Consider the following 16500-nt stretch of genomic DNA (forward strand, 5'->3'; position numbering starts at 1 on the left):
CCCTTTGCCAACTGGAACCTTTTGATCTCAACATCCTTAGTGCCAAATTCCTTAATGGTGTAAATGAGTGAAACTCCACCTAAGGCAGTGGAGCAGATCCCATTTACACCTGCAGAGAACTTGGCTTTGATTCTGCAGCCAAGGAGAGATTAAAACCATTGGTTCTAGTAGATTTGTTATCCCGTAAAAATGTTCTTCATCTCCTGTTGCAGATAGCTCTGTTATCCAGTCCAAATGTGAGAGGGAAAAGCAGCAGAAAATGCTCTTGATGGGGTGAATCCTGGACAGGGAAGGTGATACACTGGAGGATTTATCAGGATTTTGTGATCTCTATCATATGATCAAGTATACATTATCATCGTTTTGAATCTCATCTCTTCACTTGCTCTCTGTGCAGCTTTTTTTCCACATCTCCTAATATGAATCACTTATTCCAGACTGCTCTTTGAAGAAGGCATCCACTGATACATCAGAGATTAAATGAGTCACTCATGATGGATTGTGCTTCATGGCTTTATATACCACAGAAAATTATGCATTTTACACTACCTTGTAAAATAACCATTTATCTAAGTAAACATATTGACTCCTTTTGGGTTCATATGAAAACTGTCCTGGGTCGTGAATCTTAATTTAGCAAGCTCTCGACAGGCAGGAAAAAAGACAGCTAACAATGATGGAGAAGAATCAGTTACTTAAATGTCAATAGAGGGAGTTTAAAAACTGAGCTCAAAGTAACAGATCAATTTGTTCTCAAGTGTCCGGTCAGAGATACGGACTTGGCAACTTCTATTACTTTATCCCCTCTCAAGAAAAAAAGCTTTAGAATTTGTGGCAAGTGGTGCTATGGTGTCAATTCAAACATGGCAACAGCATGTGCTAGAGAAAGAAATGAGGCTAAGTGGTTAGAACAAAGAGAAAAAGTTGAACATCACTTTCCAGGGATTCTACCTCTTACCTTTGCACACTTACTGTAGGTACCAAAGCAAGTTATCTCTTTTCCGAGCACCTCAGTTTGCACATCTGTAGTATGGAAATTATCCTTCTGAGCCAGATTCTCTCTGGGGTTGTTCCATGTTTGTCACCATAACGTTTAGACATCTGACACTGGTAAAATTGGATCAGCATAAATGCACCCTGATTCGTTTTCTGAGTTGCAAGCGTCAGAAGGTGTAAGCGTTGTGCAAGAATGCAGTTAAAGAATGGGGGTATAATGGCCTCATCCCAGGCCCTTTGGAAAGCCCTATATTTGTCTGTCTAGGGAGAGGGAGTACAGGTTAGCACTAATGGAGCCTCACTCAGCTTTCAAAAAATAGCAGGTTAGATTTTCTTGTACCTGACCATTTCTACTTGGTACCCCGGATTGCACTTAATTGGTGCACCTGCCTGATTTTTTGCCCTCTTCACATCCTTTTCTGGTTAAGTGTTTACACCCCTCTCACTCACGAGAGGGTCCGAGATGCTGTGTGCAGCGCTGACTTCAGCAAGCTTCGGATCAGACCTGTAATCACGTCAAGCCTCTGACTAGCTGGCTCTAAGTATTTAGGATGAATCATCTCAGAGACAAAGGAGAATATCAGAGCAAAGTATTATCTTATATATTTCTGCTTCCCCAAAGGTTTACTCCTCCAAAAAAAATCCATTGTCCTGTATGTAATGCAAAATAATTCACCATGGAGCAAAACATTGTATCATGATACAGATCTGGGCAGTGATTGAAATAATAACAGACTGTTTAATTGCTAAATTACAGTGGTGATATTATGAAATAACATATTATATCCGCATTTATAATAAATTAATCCATCATGATTAAAGGTCTCTCAATGAATACCAAATGAATTAATACATGATTGGCCTTTATAAGTATAAGCCTTTAAAATTATGCAGTATTCTGCGAGCAGCTAACAGCCCGCGGAATAAAGTTGCAATGAGAAAATGTGTCGCAGAAAAACTTTTCTACATTTCATGCGGAACACCTTTTCTTTCAGAACATTTTTGTGTTGAATTTGTTAGCAATTATGACAAATAGCTTTTTAACAGGAGAAAATATGTCCATAATCACGCAATGTTTTGGGGAGAGGGGAAAATTACCACAATATGACTAATTTTATGAAAGACATCTGTCATTTTCTACTGTTGCAATACAAGCTGTTTAGTAAGTAAATTTAATTAACCAGATTTCTCATTTTAAAAAGAAAAAAAAAAAAAAAAAGGCTTTTACAGCATGCCAGGAGCATATCCCTTGAATATAGTTTGTTTAATGTGTCCAATTAGACTGAATCATCAAATTTTCTGAACCTTAAAAATCTCAAATTAATTTGTTTCCACATTGTTTTTCTATATACCATTTTGCAGCCATTTATACTGTGCAGTAGATGTTGTTTATTGTTGATATTACCGTTTTGGAGTCTCTGCTTAAAACTGAGGCTTTTCAGTGCTCGGTGTTGTACACTAAGAAAGCAGTCTCTACCGAAAGGTTTCCCACGGAAAAAGAGGGACGTAAAAAGAGTGAGAAGGGAGAAAGGCAGGGAGAGCAGGTGTGTCTGCCCCAGGTCATGAATAATTCAGTGAAACATCTGAGTCTTGGTCTAGTCTTGTATCAAATACTAGACCACGCTATGGGTTTTGCTTATAAAAGGATACAATCGTACATCAATGGTAAGCTCCTGCTTAGGAGTATGAAGTTCCCTCTATTGCTCATAATGGCTGCAGACCTGACAGCCTGGTCCTTCTTTTCATGAGGATAATATGGTCCATTTTCGCAAAATACCTATTGCCCCTACTTCATGGAGCTTACAGGATAAATAAGGATGTTCTATAAAAGCCTTTTATTAGTAATAAGCAGAAGCTTATGCTATCACATGGTTCCCCCTAAAAGCTGCTGGTATTTACGCAGTTTTTTACCAATGATATGAAACCAACCAACCAGTCAAAAAAATTATTTTATTGATGTCAGTGTAAGTTTGGGGTAGTTCCACTAATAGTATTTAACCTAGCTTAGATCAAAATCCGACTAGAAATCTCAATTCAACCTCAGTTAAAACTAATACTTAAATAATAATAAAATAATAATAAAATAGTTGATTGTAACTTAATATATCATGTTCTTCACTTGCTTAAACTATTATTAAGAATACTTAAGCTGGTAGAAGCTACTCACTTCCTAAATAAAATCTGATGGTGGATTTCAGATGTTAGTGCACCTTCTGAATTCTGCTCCTAAATACAAGTACCATCCAAAATTTAATGTGTATTGCTTTTGTACACAGGGAAAGATTTCCTCCCTATTCAGAAAAAAAAAGCAATCACTGCAAAAAATACCCATGCCCATTGCTTAGGAGCATGCTGAACTGTACAGACTTTCACCAAAGAATGAAAGCATCTTTTTTGGGTTTTTAATTTGTTTTCATTTAGGAACATTTACATACATTATGTATGGAGAGCACAGGATTAATTCTGGCAGTTTTTTATTACACTAACGTTAGATTTAGGAAGTCTAATTGTACATAATATGTGTCTGGTATTTAGAGAGCATCATTCACTTAATAGTGTGAATAGAGTTACTAAATGTGGGAAATAAGTCAGTCCAGAAGGTAATAGATTGCTTACTGGGGTGGAATAATCATGAAGAGGAGAGGATGGGGAAAACTGAAGGACTTTGGTTATTCTTACGTACATGCACGCGTTGTAAATCTGCTAGAATATCTGCAAGCTAAACACTGCGCCTAGTCCTTTAGACCAGGGTTCTCCTCCACGCTGTTGATGGGGGACAGACTTTAATAACTCCAGTAAAAATCTCCTGCATAGGGCCTTTAGGTGAGCTGCAGTGGAGAAGGGTCAGAAAGTTGGCAGAAAAGTACCAGGCTAAGAGATGATATGTGGATTTAAGCATCTTTTTGGTCACAGACTCACTGTATCCCCTTTATCAAGACTCTCGGGGCTCTATTCAGTCAGCATGAAGTGCCCACGTGTGGTTAGGGGAGAGATTTGGCTGCTTCTGATGAACAACTGATGCTTTAGTACGGCACCATGTAGGGGGCTGCTTAGAGCAGCCCGGAAAAAATATTTGATCCGAAGCCCTGTTTACAATCCAGATCATTCGGATACGGCTTTTAGATTCTCTTTGCTTTAATTCCCCATCTATAAAATAGCACTTTCTAAATGTCCAGGACAGATAAATGCAATGGAGCTCAGTATTAGAGGACATATGAATAACTACATTCCTATCCGTGCCATACAGATAGAAGAAATACGTGGCTCAGCATGTGGTGCGTGTAGACATGAAACAAACCCACCCCTGAGGGGTCAGCAGCAGAAAAGGTGTTAGAAGCTCGAGGGAATTTTATCTGAGCAAAGGCAATAGGATCAAGCTTTGAGACAGAACAGCTTTTAAGTGCGCGCAGACAATCCTGCAATTAATGGAGACATATCTACTCAGTATTACAGTACAGCCGACCTGCATCCTTGGCTTATTAATTTCTCCCACTAGTACAAGTAGGTTGACGTCTTCTAAATTAAAAACAGTTCCGCCTTAGGAAGAATTGCCAAAGAATTTGTACATTAGAAGTCTCAGGAGATGCAACTCTTGCATGCCGCCTTCGCTGGGGAAGAGTACAAGCTTATCCTTCAGGAAGTGTCATCTGCCAGTTATGACAGCTACACATTTGTATTCATTTATGAATTCACAATTTACAACTGTGGCTATTTAACACAACAATTCCCTGGAAAATCTTTGGACTCTGTGTTTGCATAATAAGAAAAAACTTTCAAGCACAACTCTTCTCCTTCCTCCTTTTCTGCTTTTATAGTTTCATACCCAACACATTTTACACAAGAATAATTTAGGACGGCGTTTGGCAGGGTTGTTCCGGCCTCTGTGCCCACAGGAAGCTTGTGAATCTCTTGCAATCTTGCTGTAGGGGACAACATTTCTAACAGGGTGTATTCAGGAGAGTCGAGTTTGTTATTCTGTAGAGCTGAACTGCAGTCTGTTACTTGGGCAGATGCGATGGTTAACTGGAGCAGGGCTCCAGGTACTGAAGTTCTGAGTCAACTACAAATGTCCTGAGTCACCCTAAATCACTTAAAGTCACACTAAGGTCACTTAATCTAGCCGGTTCTTCATCTTTGTATAACATCAAAATACAGCTAAGATTTCTTCTTCTCCCAGTCACGCTGTGGGAAAGCAAGGTGTTCATAACTACGAGGTGTTTAGATCGATCGGTGTCCACTCCACTGTGTATTTGGTCTACACTGTGCATTGCTTCCTGAAGTTGAGCAATGGCATACATGAGGCCACGCAGACTCTTAGCTCTGCCTCTTCTGGGTGCATTCCCTTTGGCAACTGAGGTGGTGGTGGCCCTCTGTGGTGTTAGCTTATCTTTAGACCAAGAGACCATCCTTTAGACCAAGAGATCGAGAACAGAAAAAAAGGCTGACTAGCTCTCCCAAGACAAAAAGAAGACAACTAAATATAAAACTTACCTGTGATGGAGAAGCAAAAATCAAAGTCTTATCTTATTAATTTTGTACTATTTCAGTTGATTTCAACAACTATATTTAAATATCTGTGCATTCAGACCAAAAGTTGATCCAACGAGCATACTTCCATGAGTCTGAATTACTTTTTTTTCCTTCATAGCTTAGGGGGGGAGCGGGGCTTGACAGAGGGGAAGAGCATGTCGGTTTGGAGGAGAGTAGGGATTATTTTAGTAGAATATTGGCCTCTGAGAAATACAGGAAAGCAAATGAAAGAGCGCTGTTGGTGGACTTGAGCCCCAGAGAAGGTGAAGCAACATGCTGCTTAGTGCATATGTAATAATGGGAGATTTATGAGGAGGAGAGCAGGTTATAAGAATAGACCACATTAATCTTCTGCTTCAAACTCTTCTCATTAATCTCCCAGTAATAAACTGCAATGGTCAAAAAAATAGAATATTCCTTTAGGCCTGTTTTGCCATGATTTTACCAAGTCCTTAAAGAGCTTCCCAGAAAAAAGGATTCTCTGCTTCTGTTCCTCTCAACTTCCTGTGATACCTGTATGAGATGCAGAAAATTCCTAGCCAAGCTGTAGGTTGGCGGTAACATGCCACATCATCGTAACTTCTTTTCACTTCTAGCTGGAAGTCATTCTCCGTTCCTCAGGGCTCCCACCCTCCTTTCTTCTCTCCCTTCTCCATAGCTAATGAGATATAACAGGGTTGTAACTTGTGATGGTTATCTGTTGATTAGCCTGACCATTGTGAGTAGGTGAATTTGCATTTATAACATTGAAATAAAGCCAGATACCTGAATACGCATGAACATCAAAAATAAAAAAAAATCTAAAAAAAAACAAACAGCACCACTGACAAGATAACCGTTTCCTTTAACAATCCATATGAAAGGAAATTCAGTAAAAAGCTTTAATTCATCCTGAACTCTGTCTGTTACACGTAAGGATTACAGAAGTGCTGCATGCTGCTGAAACCATCCAGATAGCTTGGCAGTATCTCAGTAAAATAGATTGGGCTAATCACTAGTCATTGAATTTTATTCTCCATCTGAATTTCTTGGCTTTGGTGTACTGCAAATGTTCGGTAACTCTGTTTTTTATGATTTCTGTTATCTTAAAAAATATTTTTCGAAGAGTGGACGCTCTGACCAGATAGGGATCGCGGACTCCATGGAGTCATTTTTCTTCACAGAGTAGTAGAAGTAGCACTGTCACAACAGCAAAATTGTATTCTATCCAGGGAGTAAATATATTGATCGCTTACTTAGCAGAACTAGCGAACAACGCACATTACACCTATTCTCTGCAGCTTGCACTGACTTCCAATTTGCTTTTGGATGTTGGACTTGATGTATAAAGCTATGGGGTTTGTGCCAATGACTGTTTTTCTTCTTCCTCACTCCTTCCTGTGTCCTGCCACTAGAGATCAGTTGGGATCCACCTGCTAACAGTCCCCGTTAACTAAGAGGGACCCAAGCTTCTGCCATACGAAGTACTTCTCCTGCTGCCCCGGTAATATTAACTCATTTAGTACCTGGCACAAAGACTATTTACTCAGATGTTTGCCTGGGGAATTAATACTATTCAGCATGACCTGGACAGGCTGGAGAGTTGGGCAGAGAGAAACCTTACGAAATTCAACAAGGGCAAGTGTAGGGTACTGCACCTGGGGAGGAATAACCCCATGCACCAGTACAGGTTGGGGGCTGACCTCCTGGAGAGCAGCTCTGTGGAAAGGGGCCTGGGAGTCCTGGTGGACAGCAGGACGACCATGAGCCAGCAATGTGCCCTGGTGGCCATGAAGGCCAATGGCATCCTGGGGTGCATCAATAAGAGTGTGGCCAGCAGGTTGAGGGAAGTCGTCCCCCGCCTCTACCTTGCCCCGGTGAGGCTACATCTGCAGTACTATGTCCAGTTCTGGGCTCCCCAGTTCAAGAAGGACAGGGAACTGCTGGAGAGGGTCCAGCAAAGGGCAATAAAGATGATTAGGGGACTGGAACATCTTTCTTATGAGGAAAGGCTGAGGGACTTGGGTCTTTTTAGTCTGGAGAAGAGAAGACTAAGGGGGGATCTTATCAATGCTTATAAACCCTTAAAGGGAGGGTGCCAGGGGGATGGGAACAGTCTTTTTTCAGTGGTGCCCAGTGATAGGACAAGAGGTGACAGGCACAAACTTGAAGATAGGAAGTTCCATCTAAGCGTCTTTACTTTGAGGGTGGCAGAGCACTGGCACAGACTGCCCAGAGAGGTGGTAGAGTCTCCCACACTGGAGACATTCCAAACCCACCTGGACGCCCTCCTGTGCAACTGCTGTAGGTGACCCCGCTCTGGCAGGGGGGTTGGACTAGATGATCTCCAGAGGTCCCTTCCAACCCTGACCATTCGGTGATTCTGTGAATGTAGGCTGAATTGAGACCATCTATAGGAATTCATTAGTTAACATTTTTCAGTTTGTTTTGCAATTATCATTCATGTCAGTCCTCTGCCTATGAACAGAGGTTTGTACCATGGTAGATTTTTGTTTTGTTTCCCAATATAAAATGAATATTACAGGACTTTATGTCTTCAAGTCAACTTAAACTCAGTTTAGCAGTAACTACATACTGTCTGCAGGTTTTTTCAGATGCTTCAAACTTAGATTAGATCTATGAATGCTACTCTGTCTGGTGGTCTGAGCAAGGAGCTCCCAGGTCTGAATTCAAGACAAAGCCCTCATTTAAATGGTCTTTGCACCAAGGTAATGCCCAGTCGCTTTGGGGAACCTTGCAGCTCTTCTGCTAATATTGCTTGTGCTCTTTGGGCAAATGTAGAGCTTCAGATGTTCTGCGCTATAAGCTGTGTGTCCATGGCTTCTCCATAACTTGCAATAAATCCAGTGTAATTGTGCCTGCACAGGCTGTACCCACTCAGACCAGCTGCCATGTGAACCTACCTTCAGCCTGCGAGATTGCTGGAAATTTCTCAACAGCGTGAGTTTGCAGTAGGAGACGCTGCATCGCCAAAGAAGTCCTTTTTTTTTTTTTTTTTAATGATTTCAACAGAAATTTTACTTTAAATATCTCATTTGGGTGAAAAACAGTCACCTCAAAATAAACATGTGGCTGGTTGCTATGGCACTCTTCTAGGTTGTGGGAAATAGAGGAGTTTCAGTACAGAAAAGAGTTTGTGTCTCCCTAGGCATGAAAAGCTTGGATTGGTCATGGTTTCATCCTCAGGTAAATGATTTTAATCCCCCACATTTTCTGAAATGGACAAGCTGTTTCCTATCCAGCTGCTCCGCTGATTGCAAATGTGTATGTCAACTCAAAAAAAAAAAAAAAAAACACCAAAAAAATTTACTACTGAGCCCAATCCCTCAAGAAAAAGATTTTATTTTTGTCTTGCAGACAGAGATAACCTTTATCTTGGTCCTTCTAGGAAACAAGGCTTATGTGATAACCGTGCTTGTCCTCCAGGCCACCATAACTAATAAGTCCAGACCCCGTCAACAAACTTCAGCCCAGTTTGCCAACTACTCTGTATTTTACATCAGCAATTGTTTCTGCACGCACAAAAGCCAGGACTAGTCACAATTTGTCCTGTTTGCCAACATTTTGCGGGGAGAACTATCCCAGGGACAAGTTAATAGGGACAAGCCCAGGGCACAACACGGATGCAAACCCACGGGATGCTTGGCTTCATTAATTCTGCAGCTCTCACACAGCAGTCTGTGGGGCGGCAGGGGGACGCGGATGGGCGAGAAGGGATTAAAGATTTTGTATTTGGAGAACCCCTCGAAATGGCACGTAAAGCAAATCCTCCGCTCCGCCGAGTTTCCTGGGAAATGACTGTCCCAGGCTTGATCGCCGCTTATCTCTCGCGCAGTGCCCTCTCAGCGCCTGCACACCGATGCCCAATCCGGCCACCGCGTTATCGCGGCCGTAAGCCCTCTCCCTCTCGCTCTGCAAGAGCAGATAAATGGGAAGCAGGTGTGTTGTATCCGGCATGTTAACTGAGCGACTGCTCCCCAAATCTGCTTCTTCAGCTCTCCCTTTTATCTTGTCTTTAACACCGAGCAGCCACCGCTGATAACAAGCAGATTAAAAACGCTATCAGATTAACATTTTTATGTAATAAATGGTCAAGAACCTCACATTAAAAGAGTATCTTTCCTGGCATTAAGCATCCTTCACTCACCCAGGAAGCCTTTATCAGCTTGAACCTGCTCTGCTCGTTGCATAATAAATCTCCGAACCCTGATTTCATCGTAAGGAAATTCTTCATGAGGACAGCAGGGAGCTAAATGGATGACTGTGTTTGAAAGGAAAATCAAGCAAAAAGATTAAAGTGCTGGTCTTCTTTAGTTTAAAACTAACTCTCTGTGCTAAATCTTTTAGCTGGGGGATTGCTTAGTTTGGACGTTTCATAGTGTGACACAGTTTTTTGCCTTCTCCAGGGCAGTTCAAAATTAGCTCGGGTCAGATTTACTCCAGATAGACCCTTTTTTAATGAGAAGTGTCTTTTTTTTTTTTTCCTTCAAAAACAAATCTATGATCCACTCGCCCTTTCCAAAACGCCAATATTACTATTAGCACTTTTGTTTTGTGTGCTCATCTTACTCATTTTATCTTTCATAGTTTCTGGCATCTTTTGTTTAATAAAAAAGTACTTCTCAGGCCAAAAACAGGACTCCTAAAAAAAGTGGAAAATCTGAAAAAACTACTTTGATAAACATGGCTATGGTGAATGTTCCACTGAAAATCCTGTGGAAAATGAGCAAAGGTCATTCTGAACCCTGTCAAATGGAAACACACTTGCAATTTAGCTTGGGCAGCAGTAGTCTTACAAGTAAAACGTACTAAGAACATTAATCCATTTTTTTCAGGGTAAACCCTGAAAAACCATCACGGTAGTTGCATTATTCTGGTTGTAAGGGGAGCAAGACTGGGGGAGAAAAGAAGCGTAAGAAAAAGACTCCATTTACCTGTAAGCACAACCCCAAAGAATGAGGGCGAGAAGTGACGTTCGAGGACTGACATCTGCAACTTTCTAGTAAAATGCCTTTCAGGTAGACTGAATAAATGCAAAATTGTCTTGCACAGAAACACTGCTTTTCTGCATAGCATACCTATGCTAAAATATGATGATTTTCAACATATATGAGGTTTTCAACAACTGTCCCAGAAACAGCTTTATATTCATTCAGTGCTCTGTTGCTCTTCAAGATCTTCCTTAAAGATAATCTTCAGTCTACTTTAGCTGTACTTTAAAATAGGCTGACTGGCACAGTCCCAAGTTGCTTGACTAGTGTTGCCTGATAGATTTGATTTTCAATCCTGAGATTATTTTTTAAAAACATATAGTGCCTGAAGGAATCTGAATTGCGTTTTCTCTTCAGGATACTGGACAGCCTCTGTCCTTTATTACAGAGCTCTACAATACTCAGACTCAATCATTAATAACTTTCCTATACAGTGGTCTTAAAACTATGTGTAAACTCTAGTACATTGCCATTTAATAAAACCCTTTTTTCAAACTCAGATCTTCACAGCCACCTTTGGGAGAAGAATAAATCTTCATCTGTGAAGATGTCTTTTTTTCTATTTGGTTGAAAACTACTCCAGTAATCCCTGGAGGAAGCGCTATTTTCAATCACATCCCGGACATAATGTGGGCCGGTGCCCTAACTTTTACAGTAAAAAACAATTAGACATTTTTTTGTTGTTTTAAAGGGGCCACCCTTTAGACACATATACAAATTAGCAAATTATCCAAATGTGCATCAATATAAAATGTATAGGGAAGCAGGCAAAAAGTTGTTTAGCTTTTTTAACAAAATACACACTGTTTTCAGTTATCGACAAGTAAATCCTACCGCGACGCTGCTAGGGTTGGATTTTGTAGCCCATATTCACGCTGGTTGAAATGTGTCTGAAGCTAATATGTGCATCTCTCATATCAATTGAAACGTTGCCCTTGATTTCAGCATAATAACATGATTTGGGGGAGAAAGAAATTATCAAGTAAAAATTGATAACAACTGCTAGAAGTTCATTTTTAGTAAAGCAATGACATCAGACCCACTTGACAGTGTTTTAACCCCTAGCATTTCAGAATCAAATGGAGAGGCGCCCAGCTTTTCTTTGCAGAGCACCTTTCGTCTAACCGGATCCTAAAGTATTGCGCAAACGTAACTGATTGCATGAACAATGCAATGATTCACTGCAGCCAACAGCAAAGTTCAGCAACAGCTGAGGCTGAACAAAGCGGCCGCATACAGAAATTCCAAACAAAAGAGCATGAGGCAATAATGATTCTACAGAGGAGGCTCTTTTATTTTTAGTGTGAAAGGATATTGGGGAAGGAATGGAAAGGTTGGGCATGGAGATTCCAGCAAGTAGGAGTATAAGAGGCTACACGACCAGGCAAAAAGCCATGATTGGGCAGGAAGACCAAACAATAGAAGTGCTCTCAGCACTAGATGCCAATTTCCAATAAATTCAAGCATCACATAGGGTTTTAGCCACATGAGTCTTATTGACTTTAATAGGAGTCATGCAGCTAAAAAACCCTCATTGCTTGGGAAGTTGCTTATTAAAAAGTGAATGCGAAAAATTAATTCAACGCAGACGGGCTATTCTGAAAGATCTGGCTTGGAAATACTATGAGTTATGCCAGCAGAGAATTTGGCCTGATAGTTGCAGTATTACCCCGGACACCTTTTTCCACTTGAAATTGTACATGCGCCTTCTCCAGCATTAGTTACTGGATAAAGAGGAACGTGAGCTCAGTTGACACTTTGGTCGAATGCCAAACAGAACTTAATAGAGTTAATAGACACTAATCCTGAATTAGAATTTTTCAGAGTTTGCTCCATAAATTACTGTGGCCACTGTATGTTTAAAAGCTGCTTTTAAAGAGGAGAAGTGTATATGAAAGTGTAGTACAGACAGCTGAGTGCACCCAGGCTTATGCTGTTCCCTGAAAATTGCATTTCTGAAATCTGCTTAAGATGTTGGTACTCAGAGATGTTCTGTATGTTTTGAGCTGTTGTCACAGCAGCTGTCATTGACCAACAAGTGTTGCCCTATAGAAAAGATACTCTGAAAACAAATTTGCAAATATTTTCAATCTCCATTTGCACTTCCACCTTCCTTATCAAGCCAGAAAAAAGGAAAATGGAGAGATTTGAGCACAGGATGAGTAAAATGTTTCCAACTTGTATGTTAGGTGACAAGAAGCATAAACAACAATTAGAGGGACAGCAACTCTAAAGATACAATACAGAATATACAGATTTCCATCAGGCCATCCTCAAAGTGCCTGGTTTGGAAGATACTCATGAGGAAAATGAGCTAAGTTCATTCTTGAACATATGATTGTCATATGCGAAGCCATCATTTCCAAAGTTTGTTGTTGATAAGCTGAGAAGAGGAAAATAGACAGACTCAGATATCTTTTGTTTCACGGGCTGGACTGTCTTGGAGGAAGAAAAATTCCCAAGTTTAGTGCATGAGCTGATTTTACCTGCAAGCAAACTCTCCACAGATACAGTAGCCCAATGCAGCCTCAGCTGTTTAACATGCAGATCCCTTACCTGAACTACTGCCTAATCATTTTCTTGAGGAGGGTATTATATATCAGGTGCAAAACTATGATTGCAAAAAGCAGCTGCAATACTGAGTATTCCCATACTAATATGCCCATGTCATGGCAGCCAGAGCAGTTTTTTACAGTATGAACCTTGTGCAAAATGTTACCCTGTATAAACACAAATCAGGCACCATATAGGAATACTGAATTCTAACATCTCTAGCTCAGCAGAGCTATCAAATCTATTCCTTATTCAACTTGCACACGTTCTGAAAAAGAACAGGGTTCTGTATTTAAACAAAAGGTTTTTAAGATTTGCTCTGCTTAAAAGTGTATGCCCCTACTTTCCTCCTTGGAAACAACAGGTAAAGGTCAAGGCAAATTTTGCACCTTAGAAGTTTCAGTTCTTAAATCAACTTCCAATTACAGGGGATTAGGAAAAGAGTACAGTGTTTCAAGAAGGGGTAACTTTCTCCATCAAGTTTCAGTTTCTTGAATGTTTTTATGAAGTTTCTAGTACTATACTGGGTAAGGACAATTCCTATGATTCCTTTCCTTAGTCATACCATACCCCAATTAAGTCAGCAAAGGGGCAAAAGAATAAAAGGACGTTTAAATACACAAGAGAGCATATAATACAGTCCCATATTTATAGATGAAGCTGATACTAAAAATCTGAGACAGGGAGCTTCAGAAGGAAGCCATGTGAACTACACAGAAATGAGCCTTACTGATATCATCATGCCCAAGAAATGAATGATGCGTGCTTCTACCAGGAGGTACTGACATTTCTACAAGCATAAACAGTATAGGATGAAGGAAGTCTGTGAGACAACAGTAAATTCTGAAAAAATGTCTTCTCTCACCCATGGCATATCCATATTTCTCTATTTCCATGGTTGAGTAGTTAGCATGTTCACTCCTGTTAACGTTAATCGGGGAAACTGTCTTCCCCCCTCTCCCCAGGATTTTAGATGACTAACTTTCCCCACTTCGAGTAGCAGCACTAGCTTCTCAACATGGAAATGCTAAGCGTGACAACTACCTCCTTTCAAATACCACCACAAGTCTTGCCAATGTGCAAACAGTCTCTCTCATCCGGATTTCTGGCCAGCTGGAGCACAGAAACAATGACCTGCCGCAATTCTGTCCATACGTCAGTTAGTCTCACCAGTTGCTCTCATGAAGATAAGAAATTGGAGTCCACTTAGAAGAAGGTTTTAAGCTGCTTTTCTCTGGTTTCTAACCTTGCAAGTCAAGGCAGGAGCCCCACTACGTTGACATCACTCACTCATTTGTAGTGCCGCAGCAGAGGTAATCGAGAGAGAAGGAGGAGGCAACAGAAGGCAGGAAGGGAGAGGGAGGAGGTGCGCTCAGTGCTCACCAGCACTGGTGAGGCCACACCTCGAGTATTGTGTCCAGTTTTGGGCACCTCAGTACAAGAGAGATATTGAGGTGCTGGAGCGAGTGCAGAGGAGGGCAACGAAGGTGGTGAAGGGCCTAGGAGACAAATCCTATGAAGAGCGGTTGAAGGAGCTGGGACTGTTTAGTTTGAGGAGGAGGAGGCTGAGAGGAGACCTCATCACTCTACAACTATTTGAAAGGACACTGTAGAGAGGTTGGTGCTGGTCTCTTCTCACAGGTAATTAATGACAGAACAAGAGGAAATGGCTTCAAGCTCCAACAGAGTAGATTTAGACTGAACATTAGGAAAGAATTTTTCACAGAAAGAGTGGTCGGGCATTGGAAAAGACTGCCCAGGGAGGTGGTTGAGTCCCCATCCCTGGATGTGTTTAAGAGACGTTTAGATGTGGTGTTGGGGGATATGGTGTAGGAGAGAACTTTGTAGAGTAGGGTAGATGGTTGGACTCGATGATCCCAAAGGTCTCTTCCGACCTAGACAATTCTATGATTCTATGATATTCTCGAACTTTGCCAGACTGGATTATTTTGGGATGGCTGCAGTCGCTCAGCTTCTTGCAATGCACCTTGTCACTTACGGTACAAATACAAAAACTTACTACATTTTTTCATTAAATATGGTCCCTCCGTTAGGTGAGTGAATGTGGTGTGTAAGTGCTTATTTTTCAATTCGCAGCTGTGATGAGAAGCCTGAAAAGTTTTGATTCCTCATTTAAGATGGTCTTCCCAAGAGATATCAAGGTCTTCAGCATAAAGATAACTGTGTGCTTTAAAATAAAAATAGGGAGAGAAGCAAATATCCTAATATGCCATCCGTTAGCTGTTGAATGCAACAGAATACTTTGCTGCCCTCAGATATCTTTCTTCGTGTCGGTAAAAATGTAACCCATCAAAAGCAAAGAAAAAAGAAAAAAAAGAAAAGCAAGAAAGAAATCAAACCACATAAACGAAACGCTGATACCACAGGGACAGTAGACAAAATATGTCTGAAATCCAGAAATGTTAATTGCAAATCAAAGAAGAAAGCACAATCCAATGAAGCAGTGATCCTCTGCAGGTTTCAGCTGACACCTGCGTTTAGCTTCCTTGTTTTTTTCCACCTTAATGAACATATGGAGGCTGCTCTATAAAGGGAGCAACATGTCATACTCTCTGTAAGTAGTTTTGCGCAGTTGCTGAAATGAAACAGAATAACTGGCTGTGTAAACACCTTTCATTAATCACCCAAATACTGCTATGACACTTAAGTTAGCAGCCTGATTATTAAAAGCCCATGTTCCTGGATTTCATGTTCATGCAAATGTTATGCTATTCCAATAAAATGTTAGGAAAATAATGTGTCAAAAGGGAAATTAACCACTCAATAGTGGCTGGCTTATTTTTCAATTTCACCTTTTTTTGTTGTTTGTTTGTTGGTTTTTCTAAAGGAGAAATATCTTTAAAAACTGAAGGTTGAATCTCTACATATATGCCTAAAATCAAACAACGAAATAGAAATAAGGCTCTCCAGGCCTCCCATGCACAATGGTATGGAGAATCTGAGGGATTTTGTGAGACTGGGGTGCCCCAGAGCTGTGGAGCTTGAAGCTCACCTTGGTATTTCCAGGACCCCAAAAAAGCTGAAAGCTACCATTTGATGTAGTAATGAATAAGAGATTGGGGAAACTTCAGGGCTTTCCAGCTCAGGATGTGGCAAGTTTGTGAGTTCTGTCTCATCCAGGTCAGATAAGTTCTGTGAACCTCTTTCATTCTTGACTTTCTTCCTTCTTCATATCCCTTATCCGACCAGTTCTTAGGCTGTTTGGGGGGGCATTTCTCAGTTACCAGACTTCTGGCATTTCCTTTTGAAACCTTGAGTTGCTCTAGATTCCCTGTTCCTAAAGCAGCCCACGTGCCTGGACTGTGCTGAAGCTGAAGATGCCGAAAGCCCCAACACCTTTTCTTTGAAGGCAGCTGATGCACTGAGGCTTCCCAGAGCCACAGAAGATCTGGGCTTCTATCAGATAATC

The sequence above is a fragment of the Vanellus vanellus genome (assembly GCF_965231255.1).
Source record: "Vanellus vanellus genome assembly, chromosome: 1".
NCBI classification, from domain to species: Eukaryota; Metazoa; Chordata; class Aves; order Charadriiformes; family Charadriidae; genus Vanellus; species Vanellus vanellus.